Source organism: Cheilinus undulatus, linkage group 7 (assembly GCF_018320785.1).
Source record: "Cheilinus undulatus linkage group 7, ASM1832078v1, whole genome shotgun sequence".
Classification (NCBI taxonomy): domain Eukaryota; kingdom Metazoa; phylum Chordata; class Actinopteri; order Labriformes; family Labridae; genus Cheilinus; species Cheilinus undulatus.
The window spans coordinates 20,346,960-20,363,161 of NC_054871.1; the positions used below are offsets into that span (position 1 = coordinate 20,346,960).

A 16,202-nucleotide genomic window follows, 5' to 3' on the forward strand; every position below is an offset into this window, starting at 1 on the left:
ACTTTGATAAGTTCACATGAAATATACTGCTACTCTTGCACAAATTGAGGAGAAGCTGCGCTACATCCAACAAATTGCTGCCCATTTCCAAAGGCAGCCTTATTCAATCTAATGCCCCTCCATTTCTATCATATAACCATGAACTTAAATGCCCTGGGAAATTGCTTTTGCATAACCAGTAACTACAATTCGGTGTAAATCCCAGAATTAGCCAGTCACTTCCACTACCTACTTAGTCCCGGTTGCTTTTGGATTAAAATATAATCTCAAGGAGTTAAGAAACAAGTGACATTTGGCTGCATGTATTCTGCCTGTTGGTAACTGATTCTGGGTCAGTTGATGGATGTGTCACCAGCCTGTTTCTCGCCTCCCTGCTGGTCAAATTGGACACCAGCTGTCACCATTCAAATTCAAATCCCTCTAGCCAGTCAGAGATGTTGTTCCAGCTCAAAGTCAAATGTGATTGGATGAAAGCATGGTGAAATCCCTCCTTACTTCCAGCCAAGTGAAAGGAAGAAAACTGACTTGAACATGTTGGAAAATGTTTTTGAATTATTTTATGGAGAAAGTAGTCAGGCATTCCTTTTAATTACATTTTCTAAATAAGCTTTTATTGTTTTGTAGCATATTGTAACCCATAAAGATGATATCACATTGTATTTTCATTTTTTTTCTTAAATTAGAAACAATTTATTCTAATTTGATTAGTCTTGAAATCTACAGGGAAACAAGGACAAACAGGGCATTTAATGGTAGAGTGGCCACTGAAAAGTAATAAATATTCATTGGACAATTAAAGCCGAGTAACATTTCCAAATTGAATTCATGTTCCAGCATTGTAATTTATTTTGTCTGCAGTAGGCCCATTCAATTGTGGATTTAATGATGATGCAGCAGGATAAATAGAGCTATTTCCTATGTGGCACTCAACAGAAGGGTGTTATTTATCCAGACACTAAAAAAAATAAAGCTTTTGTAGGCTATCTGGTTTATATAGCTTAGCTGCTTCTTTTGAATGTTGCATTGACCGACCATATATTGTAGACTTTCTCTTATGTGTAATCTTAAAATGATCTTTATGAGTCAAAGGCTGTATAAAAATAAGACTTTCCCTTTAAACAAATCAAATACACATTAAGAGATGTTGCAATGGCAGAAGTGTTGAACATAACATTGTAACCAAGCAGGAGTGGAAAGTAACTAATTACATTTACTCAAGTTACAATAATTGAGTTTTTTTGGGGGGTATTTGTACTACTTGAGTATCTTTTGAACATAGTACTTTTACTTTACCAGAGTAACCGTACTTTTAATTTAATACAATACTCTTTTACTTTTGTCCAGAAGTCCATGGCAAGATAATGATTCCACATCACATCCCAAAACTGCTGTTGGACCGTGAGTGAAGTTATCCACTGAGTTACAGGTTCTATAGATAACGAGTGAATACAGATGCTTCTACAATATTCAACACTTTAAAAGAGTTGTTCAACTTTATGTTGTGTGGACAAATGAAGACACTTATCTGTGGCAGGGAGCAAGAAGATGAAGATGTTTGAGGAGGAGAAAGCAGGAACAGAGAGCAAGATTAGGGTGTTGGAGGAGGAGAAAGCAGTGACACAGATCAAGATTAGGATGGTGGTGGAGAAGAAAGCAGTGACAGGGAGCAAGATGAGGGTGTTGGAGGAGAAAGCAGGAACAGAGAGCAAGATGAAGATGTTTGAGGAGGAGAAAGCAGGAACAGAGAGCAAGATGAGGATGTCTGAGGGGAAGAAAGCAGGGGCAGAGAGCAGGAAAATAAAGATGATGGAGGAGGAGAAGAAAGCAGGGACAGAGAGCAGGAACATAAAGATGATGGAGGAGAAGAAAGCAGGGACAGAGAGCAGGAACATAAAGATGATGGAGGAGAAGAAAGCAGGGACAGAGAGCAGGAAAATAAAGATGATGGAGGAGAAGAAAGCAGGGATAGAGAGCAGGAAAATAAAGATGTTGGAGAAGAAGAAAGCAGGGACAGAGAGCAAGATTAGGGTGTTGGAGGAGGAGAAAGCAGGAACAGAGAGCAGGAAAATAAAGATGATGGAGGAGGAGAAAGCCGGGATAGAGAACAAGATGCGGATGTTGGAGAAGGACTATGGCCAGGGCAAAGATAAGAAATACAGTATTGTTTACTTTTTCCTAATGTGGGGGCTAGAAAGTTCAAATGGTGTATATGGTGCTTGTCTCATACTTTGGAAACAGGGTAACCAACACAATGTAAAGGAAATAATAAAAGTAAATTTAAATTACCCATAGTAAAAATGTTGCTAATTAAAACAAAGAAAAACAGTCTAAAAAATACATTTTGAATGCATAGATTTTCATACAAAGACACAGCATTTTTTGCTTGGTTGGCCACCAGCCAATAGAGGCTCAGTGAAATTTTCTTTCCTGGGGCCCAGAATCCCTAGTTACACCCCTGAAGCTAGTATAAGGTCGTAAAAACAGGCTACTATAGCTTGCCTAAAACGGCTGCAACTTTTTTCTGTGGACCAAAAAATAAATAACCTTATTAACTTATTATTTTAAACAAAGAAAGATTTTTAAAAACTCTTGAACAACTCCTACAGTTCTTTGTGCCATTGCACCATCTCTCTGAATGTTTGTCCCCTCTTCACTTTGTCATTGCAGCGCAGATTTATAAAATAAAACATCTGAACTGCCACGGTAACTCGTTGCGTTACAAGCCCTATTGTGTTGTGATTTCCGACGAGAAACGTGCTTGAAAGCACCAAGTGCCGGGATTTACGATTGAGGAGAAGTCAAGAGACGAAGTTTATGAGGCGGCAGTGAACGCAACACAAGGCTCTGTATTTTTTTCCCTGCAGTGGAGAGAGGAGGGAGTAAAAAGGAGGGGGGTATTTGATTCCTGTCTCCCCACCCCCAGCCCTACGAGGTGGATTTGGGAAGAAAGGAGCCCAAACCTGGGACGTGGAGATAACGAAAGACACCAATAAGAGATATACATTCGGAGCTCCGCGCGCGGCGGTGTCGCGCACGGATTATTATTGGGTATTTTATTTTTTTTCTTTCACTGAGGAGATTCTGACTCGGAGCGTCTCATCTGGGGGAACGGAATACAAACACACGGGGAATAAAAAAGGAGTATTTTATACTCGCTCCCTCCGTTAACAAGTGATTGCTCTGCCGCTGGAGAAAGTGGGATATAACGGTTTTTTATTCTTCCGCCGACGGGGGATGTAAAGTTACTGGTTTTCCCGAGGAAATACAACCGCTCACTCTCAAAGAATACGGATTTTATTAGCTGCCCCCCGTAAACCAAGTGGGGGGTAGTCTCAAGAATACTTTTCTCCAAACGTACAAGTAAGTGCTCGCAACTTTGCTTCAGTGTTACTCTCGAAATTCTTCGAATGCATTTGGGCTAACAGTTTTTCTAAGGTGATCAAATGCTGCGCAGTCGAAATGCTAATGCAACTTTTTAAATTTAAAGCTGGACCGTTGTATCTGCCGGGTGTCTTGTTTATGCTAGCAAACGTCGGTCCTTCTCCAAGGGGGAGAAAATGTAAAGATAGCCTGAAGCTGCTCTTTCTTTGCTGGCGTGTTTGATAGGAAAAGTAACGTTTCTGTCAATTTAAGTCTGAAACATTAAGTTAAAGTTGCTAACGGTCCCCCAAAACAGACATGCTCCTCTATTCTCGTGAGACTTAGAGAAGCACGCTTATTTTGTTTCCTTTTAAAAACCGAAGCTAGCAGCTTTCACTCATTTCTTGGTTAGATAGGGACCATAGCATTTCCATTTCTTATCTATTTTTAGTGCTAGCAACACAATTACCTGTTTAAAAACTGAAACTCATAGTATTACCACTATATTTGCTTTGTAAGGTTATGCTGCTTGGGGAATATCTGTATTTTGCTTTTTCTTCGGGGGTGCTGTGCTTGTTTTTTGTCTGTTACACTCGTGAGCTTTTGGATTCATTTTAATTGGTTGGAGGACTTAGATTTTTACCCCTGTGTAACAAAGAGCTCTTTTAAGTTATCTCTCTGATGTTTGTTGAACATCCTTTTTAATTTTTCAGCATCACTTCTTTTTCTTCGGGGCAATCTGCTGCCTTGAGAAGTAACTTTTTGTCTGAATGTGTTGGAAAGTTTAGATGCAGCTCCAGGCTAAGGCTACAGCTTTTTCTTCTGCTCTCTTTTTTTTGTTGTAAAGGCAGGCCAACTTTACACTAAGTCAAGTGAGTCCAATTTGCATTGCAATGGATCTTAATTTTATCAGAACATTTAAGGCTAAACCTTCCTGGGGCAACATACACCCCCTCCCTCCTTTTCTCTTTACCCTCCCACCCCAGCAGCAACTGCAAGCCAAAAAAAGATTAGTAATGCTTTTCATTTGCAGGGGGGTTGCTGAAGAGACGAGCCAAAATGCTGTTGTTGTTTTTGTTTTTAGTGTTAATGAACGTTTCAGAGAGGTGTCTTGAAATTTTAAGAGTTCAGAAGTCAGGATAAGACACAGAAAAGGAATAGAGAATGAAGCTGGGCAGTGCAAATGAAACACTTTAGATATAATACATGTAATTTACTACATGTTTTGGACCTGTTCAACCACTGCACTTAATTCAGAATGCTTCCACTTGTAATGGAAATTTTGATTTTACCTTTGTGGTGTCTACAAACCATCAGTCTTCCATTCCAGTGTTCAATCAATCTGCTGGGTTGTTTAAATAAACCCATTTATCTTCCGATGAGAGTCAGATGTTGATTGTCAGAAGCAAGAAAGAGTCTTGTCCTTCAGAGTAATTGGACAACACATATACCAAGAGGCTGTGCATCAAGTGTTCTGGATTCTTAATGTGGCTTTAATTGAACAATTTATCACCCCTGATCACTGTCAAATAACTCGGCAAGAAAGACAAAAGGCAATGAAATTGCCAAACGTGAGCTGCCAGGCACAGTCGGCTAAGCGTGACCAGTGTGTCTGTCACAGCAGCATCGGTAAGGTGCCGTTCTATTCAATTCAGCTTGTTTATTTGAATCTCAGATCGATGCGTTTGTGAGTGACGTGCTTGTAAGCAGTGGTAATGAATAGTGAGGGAGGAGGAGGAATAAAGGGGTGATGAGAACATTACATCCTTGAAAACTTCTTTTATTGGACCAAACTTTTGATTTCTCCCCGGAGCTCCTTACACTTGGACAAGAAGCTAATTGAATTCTGCCCCGGATATGATGGTTTTTTTTTTTCTCCCCAAGTACGGAGGTCTTGGAGAAGTGTCCTCCTCAGGGTTTTGAAATTCATTTCCTTGGCAATTATTACATTCTGAGCTGTTTTTCCTTTATTTCCCCCTCCTCAACAGTAGGGTGCATTCTCTCATTTTAATAGGAATATAATGGAAAAAAGAGGGAGATTGTAGATACACCTCACTGTCTGACTTTTATCTATTCAGAGTCATGTTTACTCGAGGTATGAATAGGAGAATTCAAAAGCTGACCACTTTCTGGATGCTTTAAAGTTGCTTTTCATTGTGGACATATGGAAAACTTTGTTTGTTGAATACAGAGGAATACAGAGCTAAGACACCAGATCTCCCATTACTTCAAGAAAATTTTACTGGTGGCACTCCAGACAAGAGTAAAACTGAGTAGAGATGTTCCAATACCATTTTTCCTTCCCAATACCAAATCCTTGAGGGTCAGCTGATACCGTGTACCGATACGATACCGGTGTAACTTTCTGGACCGACTGTGCTGTGGAAGACTGGCTAATTGTTTTAGCCCTGCATTTTACTCATGGCTCAACACATAGAATCAGCCTCTCTGTGACCCTTAAAGTTGTTTTTCTGCTGATTATTGTGAATTTTACAGCAAAAAATCTTAAAATCAAAGTATCACGGGGGAAGCATCATAGGCTCTCTCTCTCTACTATGCTTTACTCAGGCAGCTTGACATTGGTTGACAGACCCTCACATTGGGAACACAGTGATATGGTGGTTTGCATTCAAGCTAGTGGCAATAAATTATCATAAATTGATTAAAAGTGGATAAAAGCCGTTCAGTGTCGGGTTTGCTGGTGTTGATTGAATCTTTTAAGTTTCAAAAGTCACCTGATTTCCAGTCTCGCTAGAAATGCAGCCACAGGTGATTTGAAGGCGTGGATAGCATCAATGGGACAGCACAACAGCTAGCTTCAAGGGGTAAAATAAGTAAGAGGCTACTATGTATTTGACTTTCAATAAACTGTGTCATTTCTTGTTTTGTATGATGATAACGGCTGTAAGGAAGATCTCCTTCAAACACGTGCAGAGAATAATTGTCATTCAGCCTCCATACTTTGCTGCTGCAGTGGGTCCTTTGTTTTTTCTTTGCTACTCTTAACGGTAGCTCATGCATGCAAAGACGCAAAGAAGAATTGATTTTTAGTTTAGAGCGCTAAAATTTAGCAAGGCTAAACAAAGCAAAATATAAAGTTGTACAAAATGGAATCAGATCGGTTCATAAACACATGTACTCACTTAGACCAGTACCCATATTTTAGGCAGTATTTCCAATACTGGTTTCAGAATCAGAACAACTCTAAACCTGAGCACCATTTTGATGAGTAAAAATTAGATCTCTGCTTTTTTCTAAGCCAAACGTGCACTTACTACACTTGGATTAGGTCCAAAGTGTCCATCCTCTTGTGTTTTATTTGAATAATATGTCATCCATTTTTCTAAATGGCTTACTTTGTGGTATTCAATGGAATAGTAGTACTATGTTCATTATGTATAAAGAAAAATGGTCCATTGATATATAATTCAAACCAAAACTACCAATGTCAGGTCATTACATGTACAGTTGCACCCAGGAACTTAAGCTTTAGCCATACAGACCAACAGGTTTATGCATCCCCAAAGGAGGACAGAGATTTGTTTGTGGAGACTTGGTGTCATACACCTATGAGGGTTGGGCAGATTTTGACACGTAAACAGAGTACATTCAATCATACTTCAGTACTTTTACATACCATGTTTTTTAAAGAAAGATACATCCTAAGTTACATATTTTTCATTCAATCCAGAACTGGAAGACAACTCTTCTACAATGATTAAATTGCAAATGAGTAGTTAAAAATATTTATCTGTGCAACTCGGACAGTGTGCAGGAGTTTACTTGATTTCTTTTAGCCTATATGTGATCAACAGTTGGTTACCAAGTATTAGGTGCAAATGATGTCCAGCTTTGCTTGCAGTGATATCAAAATAAGTATCCATATTGTTTGAATATTAGTATCCTCCTTAAGTTTATAATTCTGTATCATCACAGCCCTAACTCAAGTTTAAAGTTGCACTAAATAATGTAAAAATGCTGGATACTCCCCTAAAATCAACATGCTCCTTTGCAAAGACTAAATCTCTCTCTTTCCTACAGTAATTAGTACCATAGTCTATCCAAAAGGCAAAGATTGCCAGTCATTGTGCAACCAATACTGTGATCAGCAAACATTTACTCTATGGATCTGTCCGATATGTTGAAGACTTTTCATCCATTTTCCTTCTGCCCTGTACCCTGCTGGTTTTTATTCTGATCCAAATTAGGAGCATTTTGGTGGCATCAAGTGCTTTGCAATTAGTCACTGAGCACTTGACGCAACAACACAGTTAATAACAGCTGCTCTGAAGTGACTGTCATTGCAGAGAGAAATGTGCACTGTGCAGAGGCGCGGTTGCACTCACAGCTAATTGTGTTTATTCATTTTAATACGCTCCGAGTGCTAAATCAGTGCTCCTCCAGCGACACGAGGTGCAATTAGTCTGACTGTGAAAATAGGAGGCAGTGTGTCTTGTAAAGCGTCCCCTCCCCTCCTATTTGATTTGTGGATTAAATAGTCCTCTCTTTTGAAAATTTCTTTCATTACTGCATCTGCAAAAACACAGGAAAACAAAATGTAAAAATTCATTTAGACAGTTTGCACACATTAGAAGGATTTTGCAGATAACAACATTGTTACACGTGTATGAAAAACTTAAGAGGAACTGGGAGTCTGTCTGGATGTGACAGTTAAGCATTAGATATGAGACTCCAGAAGCAAACCACCAATGCTTTGTGATTATGTTATGTAATATAGTCCGCTGTACTCAAGTTCATATTCTTTAAAGCCACAGGGAAACTTGACCAAGTGTCATTGTCAGCTAGTATACTAGAGCTTATTTGTTTCAACAGAACAACTTGGCCTTTTTGTGGCCTTGGTAATCTATTATTTGTCTCACTTAGTTTGCAATTACTTTAGAGATTAGACAGCTGATGTGACATATTCTTACAGTGTTCTATCCTATTAATGAAGTTTAGATTAGTTGATTTGTTGTTTGGCTGCTACATTTTTCAGTACAATTGGAAACAGAACCGGAGTGACCTTTTGATATTGAACTGTAGATAATATGTGAAGTAGAGCCTCTCTAATCATAAAAAGTAATTATAACAGCCCCAAGCTTGAATATTGTTTGTATTGAAGAGCCTGCAAACACATTCACTGTGGCTTTTTTCAGACCAAAATAGACTGAAGAAAATAAGAGCACCCATTCTGTACCAATGCAAAACAAGTGTTCTTCATGCCTTTGGCTTTTTGTTTGTGGTGTGTTCCATGTTGAATGAAAGCATAACCCCACTGACAAACCTGCACTGCTCCTGCTTCTCTGTGTTTATCTGCTGCGTGAGATTGCAGATGGAGTACTATGTGTTTTGGATTTTTGGAAACAGGTCAGCTATACTGCCTTGTCTGGGCAAGCTTCTTCATGCATAAGTTAACTGGATTCACCTTCTCTGCCCTCCCATTCAGAGATGTTATTATTTACCTTGACCCACGCTTCAAAACACACACATCTTGCTATTTCTGATAGCTATAAATCTGGCAAAGCAAGTGAAAAATACAGAAAACAACAGGAGTGTCTTTCTTAATTGGAGTGCCTCTTTAATTTCTTTTTATTAGTGGATCCTCTTGAGCCCAGTTTTAAATGTGAACTCTTAGTCCTGTAAGGCACTTAGGATAAAAATATCCAAACTTTTTGGCTGAAGATAGTATCATTTGTCAGGACGAAAATAGCAGAAAGTCAAAGAGAAAAACCAGAACATTGCAGTCACAACAATTTCAAATATCATCAAGGTGAAACTTCCGGAGGCTGGTGTGTCATTTTCAGTCCATAGACCTACATTTGCAGCCTGGCCGTAGGGAGAGAAACACGAGACGGGTGGCTGGCAGAGGAATTATTGACCACTCACCCAGACACCCCTGCTGGTTGCCTGGGGTCTAAAATTGGTAGCTCTGTCCTCAGCAGACCTTGTGGGAGGTGAGAAATGGCAACGACCCCCCTGGCAGTACCCAAAAGTCATTTTTACAGACCAACTACCCTGAACTCAAAAGGTCAGTGCTCCTAAACAAGCCAGGAATGGATTTGGCCAGAAGTGAATCAGGGTTGGAGGCAAAGGCCAGATAAGACCAGGCTGTGATAAGGTGTGTGAACTCAGCAGGATCGATCTGTCACTGGCAGAGTTAAAGTCCACCTTGCATCTTGGCTGACTGTAAGGGCCCTCCAATGTTTCTCCATCCTTATGTTTCCCCTAGCCTAATAGCCTCCCTCCTTTCTTTTCTCTCCTCTCTGTATTCCTTTTCTTCCTCCCTCTTTGTCTGACTAACTTAAACTTTTCCCTGTAAATAATATGGATTGAGAGGACATGCGTATCTTTTCCATCTCCAGTATGATTATGACTCCTGATTAGACCCATATACATGTAGCAATTTTCCGACACAGGCATCAGAGTTGGCCTCAGATACTTAAAATGTGAGATCAGATATCCACCAGTATGCCAGTCAACTTAACAATCTAATGTAGCATAAGCCCTAAAAATCAAGGTTTTTTGGGCTTATTATCATGAAACAAGTGCTTAAAATAGAACTATGTTGGAGGTAGAGACACACCAATTGTAAAAATTGTACCTGCTTATGTACTGATGTTTTGCTGATAAAAAACAAGATTTGTTTTGTTACATCTTTTGGTGTAAGACTTCTATTATGATTATTAGATTATTTTCTCTCATGTTCACAGTCCCACCATTCTCTCTAGAGTTCATCTGACAGGCCTCTTCTTCTGCCCTGTATAAAGTTAATTTGATTGAACAGTTATGTATGAGATCACAGCACAAAATTCAACAGATAGACATATGTATGTGATATCTGTTCATGCCACACTATTTGGTCGATGTCTGGTGTTTATTAACAGATTACTGATTCTACAGTGGACCTTTATATCAACTGATTTTCATGTTTAAATTGTAGATAACACCAAAAAAAAAAAAAAAAAAACACCTGGTGGTATAGTTGTTTTCTATCTAAGAATGCCATATTTGTCCTTGAATAGATTACATGTATTACAGTATGCCAGTTATGTGTTTTATTCATGTTCTCTAGTTCATTTACATCTGATATTTTAAGCTTCTCTTTCATTTTTGCCCTTGTATCACCTCTCTATTTCTGAAGGTAGAAATAGACTCTTAATAGTCATGTTTTCAGTCATTAAGTCTTCGAGTGGAAAAGTGAAAGGTAGTCCCTCATACACATAAACAGACTAATCCCTGCCAGACTATCTGGTAAAGCCTTGGGGAATACATCCCCACACTGTCACCTCCCCAGCCACTTGCACGTTCCCTTGGCACCTCAAGGTTTTATAGAAATGGTTCGCTCCAGCTCCCTCTGATGAAGTGACAGTAATCTGCTTTTCACAACAAGCAGGAGCAGACTTTCTGTTGATTTCTACTACTCCTTCATTCACTCTGGTCTGCCTCTAGACATAACACACTGCAACAAACATGCTTTATAGCTGTTAAAGCTTGAGATTGAACTATACCAAAAACTGTTGGGTTGACACAGATGCCCATTCAGTCTTCTTTCCCCTTTGGCAGTGATCCCACCCCCTTTATGGTTATGGAGTTAATGTGAACTGGTGTTTCATGGTGAGAGGTAATTAACACCCGGTTTGGGACAGACATCAAATGGATGCGTCTGGTCCTGTCTCTGTCTGGCTGTTGTTGGGTTGTTCCTCTGTTAAGTGTGATTACCAGCTGGCCTCCCCGAGATTGATGCACAGAGGTTCCCTCCGGGGTGTCTGACTCCTCCTCCTCCTCTTTGCAAACTAGGTCTGGCAGGAAGGGCTGCCCTGAGCCCTGGCAGTTTGACCCCAGTGAGGTTTTAAACACATAGTAGTGGGAGGGAGGGGGGCAAAGGACCCCCATTCATACGCCTGAAGGGTTTGAACAGGTTGCAGTTAGCCCATTTAAAAGCAGCTGAAGCAGACTGTTAGATGGACAGTATAAGCCTGATGAGCTGCATGTATGAAGGGTGTTTTTCTGGAGGAGGATGGATTAGAGTAGCATCATTCTCTAAAATATTTATGTCTATGTTGTAACTTAAGCCTGTTGAACTGAAGTTCTTGTGTTACCTTTTTTCTTATTTGTCCAGATTAGTTCTGATTCTACTTGCATTACCCACAAGCCCCATCAACTGGAGAGCCCATACATCAAACAAGTGTTGATTAAGATACTATTTTGTAGCATTATGTTGAGAGTCAGTGATCTTGAATGCTTCACCAAATGTTCTCAAGTCTTTTAAGGCATTTTCTGATGCATTTATTCAGTTAGTGAAGAAAGATATTGTGTTCTTGATTTATTTTCAAACAATTGTCCCCCTAAGAGAAGCTTTAATGAGAGTTTGTGTTGCTCAGATTGTGCAGAACTATTGTAAGTGATCTAAAACCTACAAATAAAAGCCCTTTGGGATATTTAAACATCAGCAGAGCAATGTCTGACCTTTAAACAAACAAGAGGTCTGATAATTAGCTTTGACCCATTCACATCAAACATGTGCTTTGCTGTCTCAGTGAAACTGTTAAAAGTCAGTGCGTGTATACGTGCATGTTTTTGTGTGTCCCATTGGCTGTTAATCCGATGGTACTGCGAACAAACAGAATCAGGGCAAGATGGCTCAGCCCATTCAAACCCCCCCCAAACACCCTCCAAGCTCACCACCCGGTCCTTTTGTTCCTGCCCTCTCCTCACATGCACACCCTCTCCAAACTTAAGGGACATCTGGTATAAGAGGGGAGGCTACAGGAGGGTTGAAGTAAAGAGGAGAAAGGGAAGGAGAGCTGCCCAGAGTGGGGGGGAGAGGAGAGAGAGGGCTGTAGAGAAACATGTGTATGCTAGATTGTGGGGGTTGTTGTCATAGAGAAGAGAAAGGGAAGTGGGGTAGCTAAAGAGGAGTAGGCAGATAATTGATGGATGGAAGTAATTGTGTGTAATGCAAGCAAGGAAACATGGGCCTCTGGGAAGGGAGAGATAGAGAGGGAGCCAGTGAATAGGAGAAGGGAAAGGGAGGGGGGTACAGAGGGAAAAGAGAATAATGAAGAGAGGGAGTGTGATAGGAAATAGGAGGTTTGGGAGAAAGAGAGATGAGGAAGGGTAAAGAGAGGACTGAGACTGGGAGCGAGAGAGGAGGGGGAGAATGGGAGGGAGCCTGCTGTTCTGTTGCATCACTCAGTGCTAGCAGGGGTTAAGAAGGAGTAACTACCTGCCTGTCAGCCTGATTGTTCATCCCTATGTATCAGGGGACACACGTCCTGGTTTATGAGAGATGGCGCAGATTCACTATGAGGGCCATTTAACCACAGAAAATGGCTGCCAGTGCATCTCTAAGAATATAAGTAGTGCTGGTGGTAAAAGCTGCTTCTATGCAGATGACACCCCCATCTCCATTACTGAAAGATTTAAGATGTCAAATAATTTAGGGGGTTATTGGCATTTTACCCACTCTGTTTTCAGTCTGGCTCCCTGAAGTGGTTAACTTGGTATCAATAAAGCCCCTGCCACAATAAAACCTCATCAAAAATCCCAATCATAAGGCCTCCTAAGTAATTACAACTCTGGCAGGCTGGATGAAAAGTGCCTCATCTTTCTGTGAAATAGAAACAAAGCCTGCGTACTTCAGTTTGGATACACAAATTACTGCACAGCAGTGGCGCGTAAAAGAGAAACAAGACAGAGAGAGGGCACTGGCGGCAAAATACATTGAGTTTCCCCTCACCTTCTCACCGTGCATCACAAGCTTGTCTGCCAGACGGGGAAGAAAGCTTTGTCAAGCGCATCACGGTGAGGAGAGTAAAACCTTCCCCAGCCCCTGGGAAGATAGAAGGTGACATTTGTATGTAAATGGAGACAGGCACTCTCCTCTGTATTCCAGCTGACAGCAAACACAGTAGGCAACTTTGTTTTTTCTTTTTTTTTTATTTTTCAGAGGGTGAAGTTTGAGTTGTTTTAATAACATTTGTTTTAGAGAGGAAGGTGAGTGTAAGATGTTTGCTTAACAACATGTTGTTGTGATTTTATAGAAACAATCTCTCACATTCTAATATACTAAATAATAATTTTGCCAGAGTGCTACATTAGGTTGGACATGTGTTTTATTTTACTCTAACCTGTTTTGTCTTTGTTTTCATACTCAAGCATAGAGATAATTCAGGGTAGAAGAAAAATAGAATTCAATCGGAGCAGTTCCAATAAGGCTTCAGCACCTGCAGTGGCTGGATCCCTAATTAACTCTTGAGTCTCAGTGTCAGAGAAGATAATCCTGATTAAAAAGTGATGGAGGCTGAGGGAAGAATGACAACATAGTAATTAGAGATACCAGCCACGGTTTGGGAGATTAGATCTACCAGTGGGTCGGGGGCTACCCCCCCTGCTGTTGCTGCCCCCCTTTATTTATGCACTGAATCCATGGCAGCAGCAGAGATGTTTTTCAACTATTTTGGCCTAGGCATGGAAGATTTTGTCTTTTACACTAAATCTCTTTTTCTCAGTTTGTTGAAGATTAAGAGAGGCCTGTTGCCGTGGAGAGCCAAGCAGCTGATTATGACCCATCAAGCTGTTGTTAAACAAAAGATTCAGCATTGAAAAACTGTGCTTCAGGCTGTAGAGAACCTCGACCAGGTGGTCAGTAGACAATTGAACATCTGATTTGGCGTCTAAGACAGAATTTCTGAAGCGGCACGTCAGCAGGGTCATTGTGGAAACTCATCAACCCCCTGATGTGAGAGGGCCACTTTAACCCATTTGAATAGGCATGCCACGTTCTCAGATTCATCCGGAATGTCCTAATTGGTCTAAATCATCGTTGACATTGTGATGGCTGTTTTGAAACATGAGTTGAGGGTTAGCTGATTTGTGTCTGGAAATGCAGTGAGTGAATCTGCAGTACTTCAGAAATTATATTCCATCTATAGAAGTGACAGGGCTGAAAAAAAAGTCTAATTTTGATTATTTTGGCTTGTATTGCAAATTTGATTTAAGATGTTGCATTGAAGGGAATGATGATTATTATTTCGGTCTCATTTTAAGTGAGAAAAACATAAACAAAGACAGTTGTATTTTTTGCAACCTTTTCTAAATAATGACTCGAGTGTATGCATGATGCATGACATCACTGCTGCTAAAAACCTGTCTTAAACTTGTATTTTGGCAAATGTTGCACCTTCTGTGATTTGAAAATTGCAGTAGGCCATAATCTAAATTTTGATTGATTGCTCAGCCTTAGTTACAAGTATATCTGCAATGGCATGCTGTTTTTCATCACCTGGCACTGGCCTTGTTGGCATGTCCTTGACGCTGAACCCTTACCTGCAAGAACGTTTGAATCTTTCCATCTGGAGGTGTAAAATGTAAGCAGTCACCTGTTAGTTTATTCGATGAACAGGGGCATTGGAAATGAGTAGAAGCAGTTAAGTAGATAGATTCTTTAAAGGGAAATAAATAAGGCTGTTATCAGAGTCTGTCTACTTGCCACTGATATGGGGAGATAGTGTTGACACAGGGAAACAAGCAGCCAGCACTCTGATTGTACTTGCAGCCTGATGCCACCAAGTGGGAACTAGAGAAAGGCAATTTATAGATAAGGAATCATCATATATGCCTTGATGAAGACCGCAGGAAAAGTGTCAAAACACATATAAAAATGCAGCTGCAGAATACATTAGATCATTAAATTGCAACTCATAATCTTAATGAACATATTTTCAGAAAACAGCGTGTCTGGTTGAGCCACAAAAACGTTTTTGAATGTTTTATCCCAGCGTTTCTTAGTGAGTGTCCTTCAGCTAAAAGCGCCATCTGTTTGATTTGCATGCTCATTAGAAGTTTTTTCTTTATTTTAATAAATAAAAGTGTCAGCTACACAGTTAAAATATGAAATCAGAGCTAAAATAGATAAACCCTGTTAAGAATGCACTATAACCACAAGGGTGATTCAGTCTTTTAGCCAAAGGGATGGGCGGGGAGGATCTGGATTTAACCTCCACAGCCCCCCCAAGGCAGTCCTTTTGACATTTGTCATCTTACAGCCCCCAATCTGTAATCTCAACAGGCGGTAGGTATGGCTAAAAATACAAGGACAGAAGGGAAGACAAAAGCAGGTCTGGCACCTAAATGGGGGTTGGTGTTCACAGTCCCACCATTACTTGCCCTTGGGTTAGTGTGGTGGAAAAGGAGGGAGAGACAGGAACAATGAAAGCAGAAAAGACAGCAAGACTTGGAAGAAGTGGGGAGAGAGGCAGAGCAAGAGAGAGGGGAGCAGGCAGGAGGGAAATGGAGTTTGGGGCTTAGAAACAGGAGGCAGATAGAAAGCAGAGGGTCCCCGATTTTCATGGAGATAAAGGGCCGCTAATGAATTTGAACCACTGCCCTTCAGGGATATACCATAAGGGCAAAAATAGGAAGGAGCAGATTGGGGTTTAGTGGCTTTTTAAACAAGAGCCAAACTGTCTTTTAGGCACACAGGGGTGCTCCCAATTTTGCAATCACTAAGATGGCCGTCGTCCCGTTTGCCAACTGCCGCGAGTTAGCCTTGTGCCAGCACTCAGAGCAGAGAGGATTTAATGCCAGAGGAGATATGCCTAACTGGCCAGGCTTGAACCACTTTTTCAGCCAACAAGACCATTTATCTGCCTATCAAACTCAATTTTAGTAGCCTAGTGTGCACAGCACTGTGTAGAAGCAGTTTGCAGTTATAGTATCAGTTGTACTGGTAAAGTGTTGTATAGACCTGTTGAATTGGTGCAAAATGGTACCAGCTTTGTATGTTAAGGGGTTTATTTTCTCATCAGGAATACTCAGCAGACTTTTGCCCAGACTTCCAG

The 16,202-nt window shown here is 40.5% G+C and overlaps 1 protein-coding gene across 11 annotated transcripts in view; it reads left to right on the forward strand.

Annotated features, from left to right (window-relative positions):
• Positions 1-16,202, forward strand: part of ptprsa (protein tyrosine phosphatase receptor type Sa) — a 321,629-nt gene that overhangs the window by 90,106 nt on the left and 215,321 nt on the right. Inside the window, exon 1 of one of the 11 annotated variants that reach the window (XM_041791167.1) lies at positions 2,904-3,360. The exons of the other annotated variants lie outside the window; for them this stretch is intronic. The gene's annotated coding sequence lies outside the window, so the exon portion shown is untranslated. Of the gene's footprint in view, positions 1-2,903; positions 3,361-16,202 lie in introns of those variants that run through there. 11 annotated transcript variants of the gene reach the window in all.